This window comes from Cryptomeria japonica, chromosome 3, assembly GCF_030272615.1.
Source record: "Cryptomeria japonica chromosome 3, Sugi_1.0, whole genome shotgun sequence".
NCBI lineage: Eukaryota > Viridiplantae > Streptophyta > Pinopsida > Cupressales > Cupressaceae > Cryptomeria > Cryptomeria japonica.
Genome location: NC_081407.1, coordinates 813,493,820 through 813,503,011, shown reverse-complemented (window position 1 = coordinate 813,503,011; position 9,192 = coordinate 813,493,820). Strand labels below are relative to the sequence as shown.

The 9,192-nt window shown below is 32.2% G+C and overlaps 1 non-coding gene across 1 annotated transcript; it reads left to right on the top strand.

The window, feature by feature from the left end:
* The first annotated feature begins 5,519 nt into the window (after nt 1-5,519).
* On the top strand, nt 5,520-5,601 carry TRNAS-UGA (transfer RNA serine (anticodon UGA)). Its single transcript has one exon. It is a non-coding gene; the product is annotated as a tRNA-Ser (tRNA).
* The last annotated feature ends 3,591 nt before the right edge of the window (nt 5,602-9,192 follow it).

The following is a 9,192-nucleotide window of genomic DNA, read 5'->3' as shown; positions in this document are numbered from 1 at the left end:
CCAATGAATGCCAAAATTCATTTTGGGCATATTCTTGGCATATTCCAATATAAGTAAATGGGATAAAAAAGTAGTTGGCCTCAAAACTGGGAGTTACACTTTCTAGAACATTCAAGGGAATTTAAAGTTCCCAATATGAAGAAGACAAATGATGGTTACAAGGGATAGTTCCAGTAGTGAAGATTGTGGCCCTAGCTTGCATAATTATTATAATGAGAAATCCCATGTGGCTATAGAATGTTATTTTATGAATGTTGTAATTTCATTTCATTAATACAATAGAAATAAAATATTTCCTTTCTTGCATTTTCTATTCATTTCTCTATTATTGTTGTGTGTTTGGGTTCGTAAGGGGATTACCCTTCATCACCAAGGCATAAATACAATGAAACAACTAAAAGACTTAACTACACCCTAAGATAATTCACCAAGGTTGGCATAAAACATGAGGTACAAAGGAGATATGGGATAACTAAAATGATTGGTTTACCTTCTTCACACCTACTAAATCATCCTCCAAGTTTGACTAAGTCAAAACAAGTAAAGAGGTTCAAACATTGATTTGAGTTTTGAGAGGAGCTAACTAGATAGGTTGTATTTTGAGACTTGATCGAGACTTGGAAATTAATAATAAGTCCCAAATCCTTTTTTCATCTGTCCTCCAAAGAACAAAATACGCTAGAGCCATTTATTTGCAAACACTGAGCCATGACTCAGACTTCCAGGAACTTGTCCCAAGTCCTAGGTTCTACATGACCTTTGAGTCCTATAGTGATAAGAAATTAATATTTAATGGGTCTTAGGATCACAAACATACTTGGTACTTGCTCTCAAGTCCTTGATTCCTTCTACCCTCTATGACTAACGAGACAACATGAAACCTAGAACACTTCCATGGGTGTTGGATATTTGTTGGAACTTGGAACCATTGGTTCTAATTCACTATTTCCTTTTGATGTTTATTACTAGAAAAATAGAACATCAAAATATTGAATGCCTTGTAGATATTTGATCCCCACATTCACCTAGGACTTGTTCCCAAATTCCAAGTCCTCCTCAACCTATATAACTTATGAAGCACAAATCAGTTGTGTATATACCAAACTTACCCTTACACTTATGATAGTTTTGATTCTTATATTATATTCAATACCCACAACCCTATAATATGGAAATAAGGTTCTAAGTGTTCCATTTCAATTCTCATTACTCTATTGGATTTTATTGTTGAACCTGAAAACTCCCAAAAATCACTTGTAACCAAAGCACTTATCACAAAGAGAGAGAAATTCTTGATTCACTATGCAACCTTGAGAATTGTATTGATCCAAAAAAATACCTAAATCATCTTCTAAATTAAGATTTATGAATACAATGTACAATAATGAATCATTATGAAAAGGAAAAAAAGAAAAAGAAACCTTAAATGAAACCCTAGGTAAGGATTAAGGTAGATAATGAGAAGTGTCCGCATTCTATACTTTGAGATAAAAAATCTCATGTTCTACTCGAATAAAATGACACATGCATAAGTTTAGCTTAAGTATAATAAAGTAATAAGGGAACCTAATTAATTAATATTTTATTATTAATTATTTAGATTTTTCATTTAATCTAATAGACTCGATGAAGTAAATATTGATTTACATTTGGATTGTTGAGTTTGAGCTGCAAACCTAGAATCTTTGTGAGTTCTATGTTCTAGTTTAGACTTGAAGCTTCATCCTAGCCAAAATAAAATAGAGAAAGAAATCTCTTTGATAGGAAAATAAGTTTATTAATTTTATGAGAAAAGAAATAAATATGTCATTCTTTGCTCTATTTTCAATGGTCTTCGGGATACATTCATGTGGTAGTGGAATTTGACCTAGCGACATGAAAACCTCCCAAAATATAAATATCAGTAAAATAGAGTTTTATCAATCTCTACTCTTTTAACTAAAGAAAGATAACAAAAATACTTGAAATGAAGCTAATTATATAGTAAAGATAATGCTTAACATAACCACAATATGGTCAATCTCTTGGCACACAAATCAAAATCTCCAAATCTCCAAATCATCAATGAGAGTACAACATAGCCAACCATTTGGTACCCTTAGGTCTACCTCACTATATTGAGAAACAAATGCAAATGGATCAATACACACTCACACCAAATAAGAAGTACAAAAAAACTCATGCAAAGCACACCTATCTAATTTAATATTAACATAATACAAAAAAACCACACCAACATTGAATATTAGATCTAACAAAAAAAAGGAAGATAATACTAGGCATATGAAAAGGAGTTTCAACATGATCACTCAAAATGGTGTAATAAAAAATTTGGGAGTAGAGCTTTCTCAATGAAGATACTCATCCAATTCACCAACTCTTGAAGTTGTGACATGTCCATCACTAGATTGAACCTTTGAGATCATTGTGATCCTACCAAAAAAAGCAAATCTTATTTAATCATTTAATTAATCCTTTTTTTTTTTTTTACGTGGTTGAATTCTTTGCATGTTTGTTCATGCACTCCCTTTATATTGTGGAAAACATTGAGAGATGTGCCTTCCTTACCCTAGGCCTCAATATTAGAGGTGCAAAACTCTAAGCCTATGAATTAGGTGTGGTGCAAAAACCATACACAATTTTCACAACATGATTTTAAACATGCTTAATTCCATTAAAGATAATTTCATCAAAAAGTTAGAATACTCAAATCAAATTTTAAATTAGAATTTTCTAGATTAAAATATCAAAAAACTAAAAAACATCTATTTTCTTTCATTAATGGAGTGCATGCAACCTTGAAACTTCTTATTTTGATTTGAAAGGAATACGTGAAATCTAAAAAATACCCGTGTCTTCTCTAGATTCACTCAACATCACTAATATCACTTAAAATTGGGAAGAAGGGGTCTTAATAAAATTTTACTCTAAAATGAAGATTTTGTATATTTTAAAATACAAATCTAACCAAAAAAAATGGAAACAAAATTATTTCCTAATTATTTTCTATCTTTAAGTCATAGCTCCACTTAGTGTGGACATGACAATAGGAACATTTTGTTTTCAAATGTAAGAATTTAATCTAAATGTAAAAGGAAAAATGTCTCGAGTTCAAATGAAGAATAACAACAATGAAGGTAATTTTTCCTCTAAACCTAAACTTACACTTAAAAAAACCTTCTTCAAATGAATTTCACACATGTACATGTTATGATTTCAATGTTTTCTTAGGCCATTCAAGAATATTCCTCTAAAAAATGCCAAGAGAAGAGGGTTTGAGAGAATGAAAACAAACATGAATTCTAAATTTGTGTCTTTTTTTCTCATGTATTTTCATTTTTCTTCATTTATTTTCTTTTTCAAAATATATTTTAGAAGAATTGAAATAAAAGCATATTATCACTAAAATTTGGTCCTTTCTTCAATATACAATTTTTTTACTTAATTCTTGAAGGAAATTAAATACAATATTTTTTTCTACAAGAATGAATTATAAAGATATGTTTTCTTATTAATATAGAACTAAGTACATGAAAAATACTTGTTTATACTTCATATGTTTTGTGCAATATGCATATTATAGAATTTACTTCTATTTAGATCTAGGCTAACATAGGGATACATAAGATCCATCTCCTAATAATATAAAGTGAGATAAGAGTTAATGCATAAAAAAAAATTAAGCTAATTGTGAACATCTCATTTATAACCACCATTCAAAATTAACCTTCTACCTTCATACTGAAGGCACGCATTAGGTATACTTGCTCATATAAATAATAGTCAAAGCAAAGCATAAACATTCAACATGGCATCACATCATATAAACCATGCATACATATGTATGTATGTATGTATGTATGTATGTATGTATGCATGCATGCATAAACAATAGAATGATAACATTGAAATATCTCATCATAAAAGTCATAACATATTATTCATAGACTATTATCTAAGTAACAATACAAAGCCTCATTAGAAACATTTTGATGGCAAAACAAAACATGATTGCCAATAACAATAACATAATGAAAGTAAAATGAACAAAGGACACAACACGAGCACAAAAGGCATTGCACACCTCTTGTAAACGTTAAGGAGCATCAAAGTATTATTATTGGACATCAACATTCTAGAAAATCTTACATGATTGTTTATTGCCCTTAATCTTTGTTCAAAGTTGTTTAAGTCAATATACTAATGGTTAGACCAAAGCTAGATATTCTTAATTAAGAAAGCTATTATATCCACATCACCATTTTTTTATGCATGTTATATAAGTCAAAGACAAGCATGTTTTTTATTAAAAAAGCAACATTAACTAGTGCCCTGACCCTTAACATAGTCATAGACTATCAAAAAGAAAAGTCTACAGGCATAAAAAATTGCACATCGGAGCAAGTCCAAGACTAACAAGGTCAAACAAAGGAAACATGTCCAACCTTCAACAACACAGACCCAACTCAATGAGAGGTGTGGACACCTGATCCTTGGGGGGGGTTAGGAGGACTTCCACTTCCGCCTAAGACAAACAACAGTCCAGGCGATACTGTTATCGGGGCCATCAAGGGAATGACCAAGCGATAAGGATCTCGCTTGTAAACCATCAGTAAAGCTAGCAGTAGGCTGTTGCGAGACAACAACTGATTGCTACAGAACAAAAGTTAGTTGCAGAACAGAAGATTGTTCATAGCGTCAGGAGTAGGACCAGTAGGTGTAGATAAAAGCTGTAAATCAGAGGCAACCGGGTCTGTCAGGACATGAGGAGCCAACACAGTGGAATCGACAACACCACCAGTAGTAGTAGAAAGCACCTCATCCTCTTGAGAGGAACCATCCAAATTAGATTCAATAGCATTGATTATCAAGTGATCAACAATAGCATCCTTCCACCAAGTAGCAGCACCTTTGTGGCATGAGATAGAGCAATACAAAGCAAGATGGCCCGTAGAGAAACATTTTCGACAACAAAAGGGAAGACAAACATTTTACAAATATAAAATTTAGTAAATTTCATGTCCTCAGAGAAGGGTCATATTCACAGACAAGTAAGGTGATCCTAAATTCATAAAAGAAACTTGAATAGTAACATATTCTATTATTTTTGTGGAAGGTCAAAACAATTGAAATATATTGTTAAATCATATCAACATTAAACCAAAAACTAATCCTTATTTATTATTAAATTGTAAACATTTATTTCAATATCATAATCACCCTAAGTCTTACGCTTAAACTTATTTATTTATTAATAATAATTAATCATTTTGTTAGATAAATTAATTGCAAACTCACAATAACATGATAAGCATATTTTGTAATTTTTTTATAATTATTTAATATAATTTTATTGAAACAAGTTTTTGCAAATCAAATAGACTAGTGCATTAATTCCCAAACTCGTGTTGACGTGCAAAACAAGCTTTACGCACATGAACTCGAATTAGAACGTTATACTACAAATTTCAGTTGAGTTTACTTATTTAATATAGTTTTTATGTAGTAAATACCAATCCGTCAATATGTCCGAGTGCTTAAGGAGACAGACTTGAAATCTGTTGGGCTTCGCCCGCGCAGGTTCGAACCCTGCTGTTGATGATGCGACTTTATTTTACATTTCATGTTTATCGCGATGAACCAAAACATTTTGTCACGATATATTATCATTATAAAAAAGTATAACAATGCAAATAAAATCATTTTATTAAGTATATTCTATTTAATATAAAATCATATAAATATAATTATAATAACAAAATTTTTAATAATATTTATATTTATAATTTAATTATTATACAAAATTATTTAGTTAAATTTTCTAATATTATAAATTAGAAAAATAATTAATTAAAACTAGAGTTATAACATAATTGATTAAAATACTTATAATGATAAATTATTATAATTTAAAATTAAAAATTAAAAAAAAAAATCTTATATAAAATATAGTATTAACTTAATAATTATAGTTTTAAATTTTAAAATAATTTTATTTATAATTATGTAACCTAATTTAATATGACTATATTCACCTCATACTTGCCTTGTAATAAAAGTTACCATGCCATTTAATTTTGTCCACTTTTATATTATTTGTATTGTTAATATAAGAATTATTTCATGAGTTATTTATTTCAACTTAAAATTATTTTATAATTATTTTAAAATTGCCTATTTATTTTTAAAAAAATGAATAGTTTTAAACATATAAATATTTATTTATCTTTAAAAGCCCGAGGTCATATAGGGTATTATATTAATTGTCAAAAAAATTTACAAAGCAAAAGGGCCAAATATTGTTTCAAGTCATAACCATGGTGACCAATCGAGAGATACAGACTAAAAACAACTATCTTGTCTCGATAGAACATGCTCCTATTCATACTACACAGAGACTAAGACAATGGTTTCAAAAGAATTGTCCATACAAAATCATACAAAATCGAGAAGCCATGATGAAAACACCTTCAATCACTAGACCCAAATCATTGGAAGCAAGGGCATCTGAAGGACCAACATCAGCCAAGTTTGAACCATGATGAGAGCCATGATGAGCTCCCTCTGTTGTAGCCCCAACAACCTCCACTATTTCTATCTCCATTTCTAGTTCAACATCACTTGGATCTTCATTACACATGCCATCAATCTCTTAATCATGTTTGAATTCCACCACCCAATCAACCTCTTCATCCACCTCATCTTTGATAATTTCAACAAGCAGTCCATTCAGGGTGAAACCCATGAGCCTTTTTGAGGAAATCCAAACATCTGAATAATGGGTCTCCTAATATAAATAGGCATATCACCCATGGAGAGCACAAGAAACCTAGGAACCTCTAACCTCGAAAATCTAATAATGAAATAGTGTTTATGGTAGGGAATGGTTAGATTATTATCCACATTCAGAAGCACTCGATCAATATCTCCTAGGAAGACATTATTGAAGACCCTTCTACACAATTCTTTAGCAACTAGCTTTTTCTCTCCCATCCACAAAATAGTGGCCAGAAAAAAGGCAAGAATATTCGAATTCACTCTATACCTATGGTTTGCCCTGATGAATTCTCCCCCCAAAATCTGCTTGATCACATGATAGAATAAATGATGAGACAGATTCAATACTTCAGCTAGACATTTGTTGGTCACTCCACCAAGAAATGAAAAATGCCTCTTCTCAGAGATGAGCCTAATTGGAGAATCCATTGGGAAGAAGGTCAACAACGCAAAGAGAAAATATAGAGCTTAGAATGTATCCACTATTACTAAGAGGTATATAAAGATAACCCATTTCGCTCTACTCTTTTAGATAGAGTAATGATTAAATGCATCATAATGATTCAAATCCAAGTTGTCCTTTCCATCATTTTGAAATGCTCCAAATTTAGCAAATTGACAAACATTCATCAAGATGTGACCTTGAACCTACGTGAAACAGGTTGGCAAGTTTATCCATCGATCCTATTCATTAAATGATAATTTTCCACCTTGGTATTGAAGATATAATTGTTCCTTATTATGCATGCCAAGGTGTAGCTAACGTGTCCCAAAGGGTTAGCTGGCCAACTCACCAGCCTCATGATGTATACTCAATGTGTGCATCTTTTCCCTCTAATAGCCTAAAATAAATAAAAAGTCTCATGCCACCTATGCTGGAATCACATCCCAACAAATGAATCAACCCATCATGAGAATTGGAGTAGTCGACAAAGTTGTTTTCTTGACTACTTGATTAGACTAATCATCCTGCCCATCAACGCCACTCACGATTAATCAATAGGACCCAATTTGCAAAAAAGAAGTGCATTTGCAACTACATTAGCCAACTTGTTAGCGACCCTATTCCCTTCTTTGTATATGTGATTGATAATAAAATCATCAAAGAACTCCAAAATCTCTAGAGTCGTCTCTAGTAAAGATTTCAACCTCCAATTTGGAGTGGCTTTGGATCTAACCACATTAACTACTACAATTGGATCCCCTTCAATTTCAATCTTGTCAATCTCCAAATCCTTGCATAGTAGTAGACCTTCTATTAACACATTGAATTATACTTTATGGTTAGTGTTCTCCTTCAAAGGTGAAGAGAATCGTGCCACGATAGAGCTATCCTAGAGGTGAACGATCCCACCAGCCCCAAAGGCCCCTAGGTTGCGATGTGAAGCTCCATCAAAGTTTAATTTGAACCAACTGAATTGAGGGGGTATCCAAGAGCAAGCTTGCCTTTCCTTCCTGCTAGAATCACCTCCAATGCTAAAGAAGGGGGATATCTTTAGGCCACACCAAACATTCTTCATATTATTATCCCAAACTGTGAATTTGATGCCTTTTGTTACATGTGTTGAGTTCGTGTTGTTAGCAGTCTCCACAATAGTCATCTCCACGTTATTGAGTAATCTCTCCCTAGTCATAGGCTTGGTTTGAAAGATCCTTCTATTTCTCTCTTTCCATAATTCCCATAGAAGTATCGATGAACTACAAATCCAAAAGTTTCCAAAGAGATTTTTCCCTCTATGTTGTGGCCAACCTTTATAAGTGCTTAATATATCATTTGGGAGAGCAGTAACCCCACCCTAATCTAGCTCATAGCTATCACCAACATGTTCATGAATAAGGGTAGTTGAGAAATATATGATCTACTGCTTCTTCAACATTCTTGCATAATATAAACCTACAGGGTCCTTCAAATCCCATTTTCTTGAACCAGTCAACAACTGTAATTCTTCCTTGAAGAGAAACCCAAGAAAATACCCCTACCTTGGATAATCATAGTTTTCTCCAACATAGCTCCAAAGGAAGTTTTGTCTTCATCAAATTCAAGTTATGGATGATGCTTCTATAACCCTCCCTGGTGTTATACTATCATGTTTCGGAGCCCGTCCATATTAACATGTCTGGTCCATCTCTAAAAGTCACTATCCTTTCCTTCAAGATCTATTTGAGTTGATCCAAATCCCCAACAGGTAGGGGGATGTCATCCATATTTTAGATTGCCAACCATAATAAGGATGATTATCTGACAGTTCCACATAATCCCTCACTATGGCTCCCCAATGCTATTTAAAATAAATTTTGATCCTACTAGTATCCATCATGTCATCAATAGCATAAAGACTAGTCCAAGAGTCTTCCCATAATAAGGCTGACCTACCTTCTAATATATCCCAAGATATCTTCTCCTAAAAAAGTGAT